This window comes from Aotus nancymaae, unplaced genomic scaffold (genome assembly GCF_030222135.1).
Source record: "Aotus nancymaae isolate 86718 unplaced genomic scaffold, 86718_ANA_hifiasm-v0.15.2.pri h1tg000033l, whole genome shotgun sequence".
Classification (NCBI taxonomy): domain Eukaryota; kingdom Metazoa; phylum Chordata; class Mammalia; order Primates; family Aotidae; genus Aotus; species Aotus nancymaae.
In genome coordinates this window covers 8,337,990-8,351,150 of record NW_026988447.1, presented here as the reverse complement: position 1 = coordinate 8,351,150, position 13,161 = coordinate 8,337,990, and the positions used below count along the sequence as shown (strand labels likewise).

Sequence of the window (13,161 nt, the reverse complement as noted above, 5' to 3'; positions counted from 1 at the left end):
GAAGTTTTATAGTTTTAGGTTTACACATATAGGTCCATGACCCATTTCAAGTCCATGTTTGTATATAAGAAGAGATATGAAGTTCAATTATTTTTGTATATGGATATTCAGTTATTCTAACACTATTTGTAAAAGACTGTCACTTTTTCACTAAATTGCTTTTGCACCTTTGTTTCAATGATATATATCACTACACACACAAACACACACACTCACAGATTGTTGTTAACTGGGTCCCTAGGTAAAATGTATTTCTTACTGTGAACTGCAGTCAGAAAAGTTTGAAAGTTAGTGCTATGATGGTTCCTTGATTTTTTTTTCTCTCTCTCTGGTCTCCTAATCATTCTTGTCTATCACTTCTATATATTCAGTCCTTCCTACTTCTTCAATTTCCACTGTTCCTCTAAAACTTCATTTTCTGTGAAAGCACATTTATGATCACCTCAGGAAACCATTGTTTTTGCTGTTCCTTCCATTTTTTTCTTCCCTCTCTGCTGTACAGGGAAATGACAAAACATTTTATTTCTCCCTGCCAAGTTTATATCACTCTCTGTGTAATTCACATTATGACCTTTCATTCAATATTTCTTGTGGTTTGCAATTGGTTTACAGCAAATCATTTCCTTTTTCATTTGCTTTGCTTTATTGGGAGGCAGCATGATGTGGAGAAAAGAGAACAGGCCATACTTCAGCTGAACTCTATTTCATAATAGGCTCATAACCTTCTTCAAAATACCATCTCTCAGGCTCAGTTTCTTTATCTGAAAAATAAAACCACATCTAACAACCTCATATATTTGTTGTAAGAATTAAGTAAAGTATTGTATGTAACATATGTGAGGTATGTCTAGTCCTGTACGGGGCATATAATAGATGCCTGATGATAGCTATTATCACCATAGTATGTACCTTCTAACCCCTTCTGCTATTTCCATCACCTTCCCTCATGTCTGTATCTTCTACTATGCTAATGCTATTGTAGGCTGTACAGTATGGCACCTCAGATAATTAAATTCAATGCCCTGAACTACCCTTTTGAGAAATGTTTAATGATTTTACACAGAAGTGTCATGGTGCCAAAGAGATGAAAGTGATCAGATTTCATTTCACTCTAAAAAAGAAAGACATTTTTTCTTCCACAAAAGAGGGCTTAAAATCTCCTTCCTGTCTTCAAGGTAGACAGAAAAATGCTCCTCTTTAAAGAGAACATAGCTACTAGAAATGCTAACTGCTCAGCTAACAGGGTCAGAATGGTAGCTCAAACAACCATTCCTCAGGACTTAAAAGGCAAAAATAAGAATGCTCTGTGAATGCTGATGGGGACAAGAACACTCTAACCTAAACCAGATAAGAAAATGTTGGACATAGAAAAGGAAAAGGGACTTAGACCGATCCACAGACATTTGACGAGTTATCACTGTAAGGCCGGTAGCCTCGCCGGGAGCACGGACGCAGACCACTCCCCTTTTTCCCAAAGCCCGGATGAGCTCAGGCAAGCTCAGACATGCTCAGGCTTGTTCCCTTCTCCCATTCTCGCACAGCTTGACCTTCCCTTAAAAAGCCCAGTATGCAAACAAGGTGCTGCAAACCTAGCCTCTTTCTAGCCAATAGCAGCCAAGTCTTCCTAACCAATAGCAGCCAAGTCTTTCTGGCCAATAGCAGTCGAGCCTTTCTAGCCAATGGCAGCTGAGTAACTCTAACCAACGGCAAGCCAAGTCCTAGCTGAAGGCTTGTAATTCTACCCAGTGACAGTCCTGCTCTCCCACAACCAATCGAGCTCCTTCACTCCCTATAAAATCCTGTGCCTGAGAGGAGTCCCTGCGACTTCTCTGGCCCCTCCTGTCGGACCACAGAACCTCACCCGGGAGCCTGAATAAACCCTTCGCATTGGATCTTCTTGTGCTGGCCTCAGTTTCTTCATTTTAAACTCGGCGAGAACAAATCTTACAATCACCAGCTGAGTCCATTTTGTTTTTTTGTTTTATTTTGTTTTTTGAGATGGGGTCTCACTCTGTTACCCAGGCTGGAGCACAGTGGTGCAATCTTGGCTCCACAACTTCCACCTCCCGGGTTCAAGTGATCTTCCCACCTCTGCCTTCCAAGGAGCTGGGACCACACATGTGCCAACATACCCAGCTAATTTTTTGTTGCATTTTTGGTAGAGACAGGGTTTTGCCATGTTGCCCAGGCTGAACTGAGTCCATTTTGAAGAGAAACTAGAAATTGTCTGAACCTACTCTGTGTTCATTTTTTTTTTTTTAAGATGGAGTCTTACTCTGTTGCCTAGGCTGGAGTCCAGTGGTGCGATCTCAGCTCACTGCAACCTCCACCTCCCATGTTCAAGCGATTCTCCTACGTTAGCCTTCCAAGTAGCTCTGATTACAGGCCCACGCCACCACGCCTGACTAATTTTTGTATTATTAGTAGAGATGGGGTTTTGCCATGTTGGCCAGGCTGCTCTCAAACTCCTGACATCAGGTGATCGCCTTCCTTGGCCTCCCAAAGTGCTAGGATTACAGGCATGATGTAGTCATTAGTTTTTGTTAAATGTTAAAATAATCAAGAGCCACTGTATGAGTTCCTAGATTCCTAGCCTGGGTAGACTCTACTCGATTATAAATAATAATGGAAATTCTGGCATCTAACATGGTTGTTCTATTTTTGTACTGCATCACAATTTCAGTAAATTACTCACATATTTATACACAGTAAGTTTCTAGCTGTTTTTCACCATAATTCATTCATTATTATTCATCCTATTAATTATATGACCTGGTATTAAAGCTACCGAGTCAAGAATGTTTAATTAATACTTCCTTCCAGAAACTTAGTTACAAAAAAAAAAATCATCTAGGGTGTTTCAATATGTGGATGTTCCAAGATAATATTAATCTGAGTTTTAACAACTCTATACTACACTTTCCGATGGAGCAGCAACTAGCCACATGTGTTATTGTGGCTTTAAGTCAAAAGTATACACCAGATTTCACATACTTACTGCAAAAGAATGTAAAACATTTTGTTAATAACTTTCAATATTGATTTAACATTGAAATGATAACTATTTGGATATATCGGATTAAACAAAATATATTATTAAAGTTATTTTTACCTGTTTTAATTTTTTATTTTAAAGAAGGAGTTTCACTCTGTGGCCCAGGCTGGAGTGCAGTGTCACAGTCCTAGATCATTGCAACCTCCATTTCCCAGGTTCAAGCGATTCTCCTGCCTTAGCCTCCTGAGTAGCTGGGACTATGGGTGTGCACCACCATGCCTAGCTAATTTTTGTATTTTTAGTAGAGACGGGGTTTCGCCACATTGGCCAGGCTGGTCTCAAACTTCTGACTTCAAGTGATTTGCCTGCTTTGGCCTCCCAAAGGCTGGGATTACAGGCATAAGCACCGCGCCTGGGCCTCTTTTAACTTTTTAATGTGGCTACTAGAAAATGTTCTATTATATATGTGGTTCGAATTACGTTTCTGTTGAACAGTGTTGGTCTAGAGTTTAGAAACTTGTGAAATTCTACAGTACAGCTTTAAAGCTGGTGGATAATTACAACTGGCTCATTAAGATTCAAAAAACTTGTTGCAATGTTTGTTAGAGAGGGAGAGGTTTTTAGTGTACTTAACTGGCTGAAGAGTCAGACAGAAGCAGCATAGAAGGGTCATTCAGAAGACCAAAATGAAACTAATTTGAGCAACCATGTTTACGCAAGATGAAAAACTAGTGGCTTTAACCTGTGGGAAAATGTACCACACCCTGCCAATGCAATGTAAAGTTCAACTTGTTACTCATCCCTGAAACCTGCCCCCCAGCTTTCTATAGCTAATTGCTCACAGTTGGATCCCTTTTAAAGTGAGATTATACTCCCTACAGGATATGTTGTACATGCTGGCATCCAACTTTCCAAGGTTTTCATTCAACCTAATACTCATTTTTAGTCATATTATGGCTTTGAACAAACTACTGAACACGAAAAAGATGAATTGAAGATTATACTAAGTGGTGACAGATAGAAATCCCCAGGATGCATCCTGGTTGTATCAAAGAGATTAAAAAAAAAAAAAAAAACTTAAAGACAGAAGTGTTTTTTTTTGTTTTGAGATGGAGTTTCCCTGTTGTCTCCCAGGCTAGAGTGCAATGGGGCATCTCCACCCACTGCAACCTCCACCTCCCGGGTTCAAGCAATTCTCCTGCCTCAGCCTCCCAAGTAGCTGGGATTACAGATGCTTGCCACCACGCTCTGCTATTTTTTTTTTTTTTTTTTTTTTTTTAAGTAGAGACGGGGTTTCGCCATGTTGTCCAGGCTGGTCTCGAACTTCTGACCTCAGGTGATCCACCCGCCTCGGCCTCCCAAACTGCTGGGATTACAGGTGTGAGCCACCGCGCCTGGCCGACAGAGGTTTTAAAGTCAGAGCAATTTCAGATTGCCAACGACTTACTAATAATATATAAATTTCAAATATGTTAAACACAGGTAGGACAACATCTGGAAAGCATAGAAATTGGGGCGTCAAAGTGGCAAGCATTGACAACGTCCACGAACCACAAACGAGGGCTGAGGGTCCTCCTTTTGAGAGGCAAAGCTAAAAAGAGAAGGGTTAGGATTGGTCAGGTTATTACAGTTTAATGCTACTAACCCTATGTTTACCATTGTTTTCCCTAGAATGCCAGTGTTGTTCTAATATTGTTCTGTGAAAGTTTTGATGTCAGCAGTATTTTCTTCTAAAACATATTTAAGAATATCAGCCGGAGCTGGGTGCAGTGGCTCACGCCTGCAATCCCAGCACTTTGGGAAGCCAAGGCAGGCGGTTCCCGGGGTCAAGAGATAGAGAATATCTTGGTCAACATGGTGAAACCCCGTCTCTACTTAAAAAAAAAAAAAAAAAAAATTAGCCAGGCTTGGTGGTGCGCGCTTGTAGTCCCAGCTACTCGGGAGGCTGAGGTGGAAGAATCCCTTGAACCGGCAGGCAGGGTTGCAGTGAACGGAGACTGCGCCACTGCACTCCAGCCTGGTGTCAGAGCGAGACTCCGTCTCTAAAAATAAAAATAAGAAAATATATATATATATACACACACACACACACACACACACACGTATATATATATATATATGGCCGGGAGCAGTGGCTCGCACCTGTAATCCCAGCGCTTTGGGAGGCTGATGCGGGCGGATCATGATGTTAAGAGATCGAGACCATCCTGGCCAACATGGTGAAACCCGTCTCTACTAAAAATACAAAAAATTAGCCGGGCGTGGCGGCGGTGCTTGTAGTCCCAACTACTTGGGAGGCTGAGGCAGGAGAATCACTTGAACCCTCCTAGCGACAGAGCGAGACTCCATCTCAAGAAAAAAAAAAGAACATGGAAATTAGGAGACCAGAGATCTAGCGACTAAAGCAGCATGGCCAAGCTGTGTGGGGCGCACCTGAGTGGGGAGGCCCGCAAACAGGTGGAGGTGTTCAGTCAGAATCTTTTCCAGGAGGCTGAGGAATTCCTCTAGAGATTCTTGCCACAGAAAATCATACACCTGAATCAGCTCTTGCAAGAGGACTCCTCAATGTGGCTGACTTGACTTCCCTCCGGGCCCCACTGGACATCCCCATCCCAGGCCCTCTACCCAAGGATGATGAGACAGAAACAGATAAGCAGGAGAAGTCCCTAAGTGTGGATTTCTCCCTGGGAATGAGAAGGTCCTGTCCCTGCTTGCCCTGGTTAAGCCAGAAGTGTGGTGTCTCAAAGAGAAATACATTCTGGTGACCACATGGATCCAGCACCTGATCCCCAAGACTGGAAATGATTTTAGGGTAGCAATCCAGAAGGTGCTGGTGAGGGTGAATGCCATCAAGACCAAAGTGGAACCATTTCCAAGTACTTCTCAGAACAACGGGTTGCTGTGGCCAAGGCCTCCAAGGAGACTCATGTAATAGATTACCGGGCTTTGGTGCATGAGCAAGATGAGGCAGCTTATGGGGAGCTCAGGGCCATGACGCTGGACCAGAGGGCCTTGTACACTGAGCTTCATCATACCATCAGCAGCAACCTGGAGAAAACTGTCAACCCAAAGGGTAGAGAAAAGCCATCTATGTACTGAATCCAGGACTAGAAGGAAAATAAATGACCTACATGTTGTGTGGGGAAAAAAAAGAATATGGTAATTAGATAATGATGATGTAGTTATCAGTAAATGTTTTTAAGAAATGTTATAGTTCACCTGGCATGGCGCATGCGCCTGTAGTCCCAGCTACTTGCAAGGCTGAGGTGGGAGGATTTCTTGAGCCTAGGAGCTCAAGTCCAGCTTGGGCAACATACTGAGAATCTCTCTAAAATAAATAAATAGATAAAGTACAAACTTTTTAAAAAGAAATGCTGGATTAGCAGCTCGGGCACGTACCTCCCAGTGAAAGTGCAAAGAACGAGAGGACGCCACACTTTCAGACGAATATTTGTTGCTCACGGACCAGGAGATTCCCAGTGGAGGAGCCCCATGGGTCGCCAGGGCGACTCTTGTGGCCGGCGTGGTGGTTTTGCTGGTGCCTTAGCACGCCAGTTCTTGGTGCAGAGTCTGGAGATTCCCGGGCAGAAAAGCACCATCAATCTTAACACCACTGTTTTGGCCGGCTCAGTGGATTGCTCAGATCTCGGCGCAGGGAATCAACAAGTTGGACGTCAGAGACCCAGTTAGAAAGCCAGTAATTATAAAGACGACAGACGGACAAATATATAATGAAGGGAAGAAACCAGGGTAAAAAGGTAGAGAATACTCAAAATCAGAATGCCTCTCCCTCTACAGGGGATCGCAATTCCTCATCAGTAACGGAACAAGGCTTAATAGATTACACGTGTGTTCCAATAACAGAAGCAGGTTTCAAAACGTGGGTGATAAGAAACTTCTGTGAATTAAAAGAACTTGTTCTAACCCAATGCAAAGAAACTAAGAACCTTGAAAAAAGGTTTGACGAACTGTTAACGAGAATGGACAATTTAGAGAAGAATATAAGTGAATTGATGGAGCTGAAAAACACAACACGAGAACTTCGCGAAGCATGCACAAGTTTAAACAGTCGAATTGATCAAGCAGAAGGAAGGATATCAGAAGTCGAGGACCAGCTCAGTGAAATGAAACGAGAAGACAAGAATGCAGAAAAAAGGATGAAAAGGAATGATCAAAGTCTCCAGGAAATATGGGACTATGTGAAAAGACCTAATTTACGTTTGATAGGTGTACCTGAATGTGATGAAGAGAATGAATCCAAGTTGGAAAATACTCTTCAGGATATCATTCAGGAAAATTTTCCCAACCTGGCAAGGCAGGGTAATACTCAACTCCAGGTAATACAGAGAACACCACAAAGATATTCTTCAAGAAGACCAACCCCAAGGCACATAATCGCCAGATTTATTAGGGTTGAAATGAAGGAGAAAATACTAAGGGCAGCCAGAGAGAAAGGTCAGGTTACCCATAAAGGGAAACCTATCAGACTTACAGCAGATCTCTCAGCAGAAACCCTACAAGCCAGAAAAGAGTGGGGACCAATATTTAACATCCTTAAAGAAAAGAACTTTCAACCCAGAATTTCCTATCCAGCCAAACTAAACTTTATGAGCGAAGGAAAAATTAAATCTTTTGCGAACAAACAAGTACTTAGAGAGTTCACCACCACCAGGCCTGCTTTACAAGAGCTTCTGAAAGAAGCACTATACATATAAAGGAACAACCAATATCAGCCTTTTCAAAAATATATCAAAAAGCAAAGAACTTTAACACAATAAAAAATTTACATCAACTAATGGGCAAAACAGCCAGCTAGCATCAAACGCCGGTATTAAACCTATATATATTTTAATTGGATAAAAAGCCAAAACCCATCGGTATGCTGCATCCGGGCCCATCTTACATGCAACAATACACAAAGACTCAGAGAGAAGGAGGAAGATTTACCAAACAGAGAGTAAAAATAAACTAATAAACAAAAAACAGGAGATGCAATTCTCGCCTCTGATAAAGTAGACTTTAAAGCAACAAAGATCAAAAGAGGCGAGGAATGACATTACATAATGGCAAAAGGATCAATGTAACAAGAAGAGCTAACGATTCTATAGATCAACGAGATAGAAAATTAACAAGGATATTCAGAACTTGAACTCAGACCCGGAACAAGTAAACTTAATAAACATTTATAGAACTCTCCACTTCAAATACACAAAACATACATTACCACCTCACACCTATTCCAAAGGTGACTATATAATTGGAAGTAAATCACTCCTCAGTAATCGCATAGCATTTTATAGGTTTAAATTAAATATTGGTTGGCTGTTAAAAAAAAAAAAAAAAAGAAATGCTATGTTATCTATACGGATTTCTAAGGAGACCACAGGACTGTATACTGTCTTGGAATGTCCTCAGAAGGCTCTGTCATTGATCAGCTAACAGTAAAAACTCCAGAGTCCTTTCTTTCAAATGGAAAAAGGAAAGCAGAAGGACAGAAGCTATTCAAACTTCGTCCTCTTTCCTTGTGGCTTGTGGTCACCTCCTCCTTCTCTGCCCTCTCGGAAGCCGCCTTGCCCTCCAAAGCCTCCCCGGCCTCTGCCACCAAATCCTCCTCGGCCTCCTCTGCTACCACCTCGTCCTCCAAAGCCACCTCTGCCTCCACCATGACCCCCGAAGCCACCTTCACCCTTAGGTTTGGCCCAGTCCAAGGTAACTTTATTAGGGTAATACCTTGTTGGTTTTGACTGCATATTTGTATAAACCTTTTAAAGAGTTGAGTGATAGAGCTAATCCTTATCTGTAGGTTTTGAATTTCTATTGTTTCATCCCATGTACAAAACCATTTTCTCCTACAAAAAAAAGAAAAAAGAAATGCTATATGTGAGGTTTCCAGGACATTACCTATGAGATCATCTGATACATACCTACCTCTTTCATATACACGTTGATATCTCAGTATCACATACCTGTTACTCTGACTCAGTGTTTTATCTGTAAAGTGGGGGATAATATATCTACATCACAGACTTTTGTAAGAATTGAGATAATTCATGTACAGAATTATGACAGTGCCCATTTTAAGCAGCTGGTAAATGTTAGATGTTGATGAACTAGTATTGTACATATATTTAATGATCACTATGTTCATTTCATGTTATAATTTTAATACACATTTATAAAGTGGATCAAATGTTGACTATACTTAATTAGTAAAAAAAAATTGCATTGTCTTCTTTAATCCAAGAATACACTTTATTTCATGAATTCCATTCCTGTTAAGCCCTTTCGACACATTATAATTGAAAAAATATTGCTGTGGTTATAGCCAGGACTCAAGAAACATTCAGTAAAACTATGAGTGAAGTGAATTTGAGAAACATTGCATCGAACGTCCAATATTTTCATTCTACTTCAAGGCTATAGCAGTGGTTTACTGGGCTCTCAAGAGAAAAAGCTATGGTTTTAGCATTTACCAGTATCTGTGATATAAACATTTCCACCATGGTCAACTTCAAACTATTGTGTGATGTCACGGAATGCAAAGTTGGAAAGAGATGCTAATAATTGTTTCTCTCAAGAAAGGACAAACAGGCTCTCACACACCAGTCACATAAGTACTTTGCCATTTTCTGATTATAGCATGGCTTCTTATACAGTGTTCATTCATTCATTATGCCAGTGGTTCTACAAATGTGATCCCCTGACCAACAGCATAAGCCTCATTGGGGAACTTATTAAAAATGCAAAATCTCAGGCCCCACCTCATATCTCCTAAAACAGAAACATCCCTCCAAGTGATTTTGATGCATAATGTTTGAGGACCCCTGCCCTATGCTCTTGCTGTAGTTTCTGAAGGGAAAGAAGTGCCAAGTAATTTCTAACAGTTATTAATTAGCGTACCAAGATTAGCAATGTTGGTGTTCTCGTTCTTCAAAGCATCTAATTATGTACTCTGAAATTGCAATTTATATATTCCTAGAATCAACAAAGAACACCTAGCTGCTGCTCTTCTGTATAGAAAGGTAATTTTATCTTCAAATGTCCCCATGTTTCAGTTGCTATTGAGAGACTCTGATAAGGGTTAGTTAAGAGCTCTACTGGTTTGGCGCAGTGGCTCATGCCTGTAATCCTAGCATTTTGGGAGGTCAAGGCAGGCAGATCCCTTGAGCCCAGGGGTTTGAGACCAGCCTGGACAATATGGCAAAACCCCATCTCTGTTCAAAAAAAAAAAATTGCAAAATTGCAAAAATTAGCCAGACACTGTGGTAGTCCCAGCTACTTGGGAGGCTGAGGTGGGTGGATCACTTGAGTATAGGAGGTCAGGAGGTCAAAGCTGCAGTGAGTTGTGATTGCCCCACTGCACTCCAGCCTGAGAGAAAGAGGAGACCCTGTCGAAACAAAACAAAACAAAACAAAAAAACTGCTTGTCAATTCTAGTTGCTTCTGCAGCAGAGACCATGGGCAAAATCCCTGTGCTAAAATAAATGTATGCCCTGTTATATTAGTGGACATGTTAATCTATATTGTATGCCTAGTTGTATGTTTGAAAATCACATAAATACAGCCCTAAATTCAGTTATACTATATGCAGTATTGGCAGAGATACATGGTTTCCAGTATGTTCTAAGGGAGCTTTGGATTGGTGCAGCATTCAGAGGTCAGCAGGTACAACCTTGCACTCTGTGTGGGGCTCCCTTTCACAGCACATGCTCATCCAACTGACAAAATATTTCTGGTAATGAGCATATTCTATTTTTGGGCTGGTCTAATTATTCTTCCATACATTGAACTAAAATCTGCCTTCCTGTAACAGTCACACTGTAGTCTGAATTCTGAATTCTGGTAAAGAATCCCTGTCTCATTGGAATAGCCCGTCAGATCCCAGGAAAGGCTCATTCTAGGCTCTTTTGCAAATCAGGCTTCCCCACTTCTTTCAGGTGTTCATGTAATGACATTCCCAGGCTCTGCACTGTCCTGCCTCTTGATGCTCTTCAATTTATTAACATCTGGCTTAAAATGTGGCATGCATAACCAAAAATAATGCTACCATGTGGTCCAATTAGGGCAGCGTTTGTTTCTGGAACACAGCTCTCTGCAAATACCAACTTTTACTGTGTCAGCTTTGTTGGCAACTGTGCCAACCTCTGGGCACACCTCCAGTCTGCAGTCAGCTACACGCTCCCCACCAACCTATTGCATAATGTCTTACCTATCCTCTACTTGGATTGTTGATTTTTAAACTCTAAGTTCAAGCTTTATATTTAGTCCTATTAAATTATAACCTTGTGAGTTTCAGCCCCAATTCTAAAATAGTAACATCTTTTACAGTCCAAATGGTCATCGAATTTTACTCTCTCTTCTTCCTAGGTTTATATGTTCAGCAAACGTAACAACATGACTTCTCTCTTGGTATAAAATCCTGAGGAAACTGTTGAACAAAACAGAGCTGACTCCTGCTCCCCTCCTTCAATCAATTATTTACCTCAAAGCTTGAAACTAGAATAAAATGTGCAAGTGAAGTACAAGTTAAATATTGACTTTCACTTGCCAATTTTACTTCAATCTGTCTTTCAACTGAAGTAGCCTGAAAAATGGAAATGTAATCATTGTAAATAATTCCTAGGAACATTTAGAATGCCTAACGGGTACTGAATATTTGAAATGTAAATCCCCATTCTTTGATGTGTGCCGAAGGAGGTAAAGAATAGTATAGAACAGTTAAAAGCTTTTATCATGATGTTGGATTAATTGAAGTATTTAGAGAGTAGTGATGCTATACTAAAAACCACTATTACAAAAGTTAGTATTTTGTCATTTTCTTTGGGTTAATTTGTGCTTATAAAAATTATTCCTCAAATGGCTTCTTAAATCTATAAAGGTTGAAAATAATTATAAAGAAAAAAATCAAAGCCAAGGACAGTAGTTCTAGGACTTGGAAGGCTGAGGTAGGAGGATCACTTGAGCCCAGGAGTTCAAGACCAACCAGGGCAACATAGTGAGACCCTACCTCTATTAAAAACTTTTTAAAGATATTTTACCTAGCAAAGAGTATTGGCACTTAGAGATCATGGGCTACGTGAAGAAATATATTCATAAACTTAATTTATGAGCTACACGATTATGTGAAATGTGGAGTTGAAAAGAAATAACATCATGATTGCAAATACCACAATTCAATTCAGGGGGTATGGCTCTGAGATGATATCTAATCTGATACCTTCACAGTACCCAGAGAGGAAAGACCAGAAAATGTGTTTTCAATAGACATGTTATTTTTAACATAAATAACCTAAGCTAACCTAGCACCACAGTATGTTGAAATTTTTTTTTTTTTTAAAAGAGGATCTCACTCTGTCATCCAGGCTGGAGTGCAGTGGTGCCATCTCAGCTCACTGCAGCCTCAATTTCCTGAGCTCAAATGATCCTCCCACTACAGCCTCCTGAGTAGCTGGGACTACAGGCGCTTACCACCATGCCCAGCTAATTTTTTTGTATATTTGTAGAGATGAGGTGTCACTATGTTACCTAGGCTGGTCTCGAACTCCTGGGCTCAAGTGATTCTCCCACCTCAACCTCCTAAATTGCAGGGATCACAGGCATAAGCCACTGCGCCTGGCCAATATTTGATCAAGTTATGGTGATACAAAATAGCACCAAGGATCCTGCTTATTTAGATTTCCACTTCAAAAGCAGTGTTGTGCATCTGTTGCATCACTGCTTACAGGAAAGCAAATGAACTTTACAGATTTGAATATGTTGTCAGCAGTCCCACATCTACAATCATTCCTCAGTAGCCACAGTTTCTTCACAGTAACCAAACTATATTTAAGTGTTTTTAAAATGAGAAATGCAGTGAAATTAGAACCTTTGTATATTGCTGGTGAAAATGTAAAATGGTGTAGCTGCTGCCAAAAAAGGTATGGTGATTCCTCAACAACTTAAACAGAAATACTACGAGATCCAGTGATCCCACCTCTCGGTATATACCCAAAAGAAGTGAAAGCAGGGACTCAAGTATGTGTACGTGCACGTTCATAGCAGCATTATTCACGGTACTCAAGAGGTACAGAGTTAACCCAGGTGTGCTGTATACATACATATCGGTTCCCTAAGGATTCCATAAGAAAATACCACAGAGTGGGTGGCTTAAACAACAGAAATTGATC

The 13,161-nt window shown here is 40.7% G+C and overlaps 1 protein-coding gene and 1 pseudogene across 2 annotated transcripts in view; one reads left to right on the top strand and one right to left on the bottom strand.

The window, feature by feature from the left end:
* Positions 1–13,161, bottom strand: part of SPMIP2 (sperm microtubule inner protein 2) — a 156,149-nt gene that overhangs the window by 108,571 nt on the left and 34,417 nt on the right. The window lies entirely within an intron of this gene.
* Positions 5,405–6,094, top strand: LOC105704544 (proteasome activator complex subunit 2-like; annotated as a pseudogene).